The following is a 941-nucleotide window of genomic DNA, read 5'->3' as shown; positions in this document are numbered from 1 at the left end:
CAGAATTTAACTAGTTTCGTGAGTGGCCACAGAATTTAACTAGTTTCGTGAGTGGCCACAGAATTTAACTAGTTTCGTGAGTGGCCACAGAATTTGACTAGTTTCATGAGTGGCCACAGAATTTAACTAGTTTCATGAGTGGCCACAGAATTTAACTAGTTTCATGAGTGGGAGGTTACCTACTGGAGCACGAGTGGCCACACAGAAGAAAATGACACACATTGATGACTTCTCCCCCCCTCGGAGCCTGCAGAGCACCTTCCTTTAAAAACCCATGGCTTCTGGGAAGAGCAATATCTATCCATAGGGAGTGTCTCCATTCAAACTCTTTTTTGAAGATTATAGTGTTTAACAAGCTTATAAAATCATGGGTTTCTTTTCTGGGAGCTCTTGGGGTACTGGTTGGTTCATATTGTTCCTCCTATGGGGCTGCAAACCCCTTCAGCCCCTTGGGCCCTTTCTCTAGCTCCTCCATTGGGTACCCTATGCTCACCAAGCAATGAGTACACATGGAGGGACCCATGGTTCCAGCTACATATGTAGCAGAGGATGGCCTTGTCAGGCATCAATGAGAGGAGAGCATCCTTAGTATTTCAAGATTTATTTTCATTTGTGTGTGCACACACACACTTGCACATTTGTGCCATGCAGGGTGTGGGTGCTGCCCATGGAGACCAGAAGAGGGCATTTGGATAACCTGTGGCTAGAGTAACAAGAAGTTGTGCCACCTGACATAGGAATCAAACTCTGGTCTTCTGCAAGAACAAGAATTCTTAGCCAAGCTACCTCGCATACTACTAATATGACCTTATAGTTTCTTTCAAGATTTCTTTTAATTTTAATTGTATAGGAGGGGGTGTTATCTGTTGTGTTTTATTAAAAGAGAGAGAGAGAGAGAGAGAGAGAGAGAGAGAGAGAGAGAGAGAGAGAGAGAGAGAGAG

Source organism: Mus pahari, chromosome 1, assembly GCF_900095145.1.
Source record: "Mus pahari chromosome 1, PAHARI_EIJ_v1.1, whole genome shotgun sequence".
In the NCBI taxonomy this organism is placed as follows: domain Eukaryota; kingdom Metazoa; phylum Chordata; class Mammalia; order Rodentia; family Muridae; genus Mus; species Mus pahari.
The sequence above is the reverse complement of the archived record's forward strand: the minus strand, read 5'-3'. Positions refer to the sequence as shown.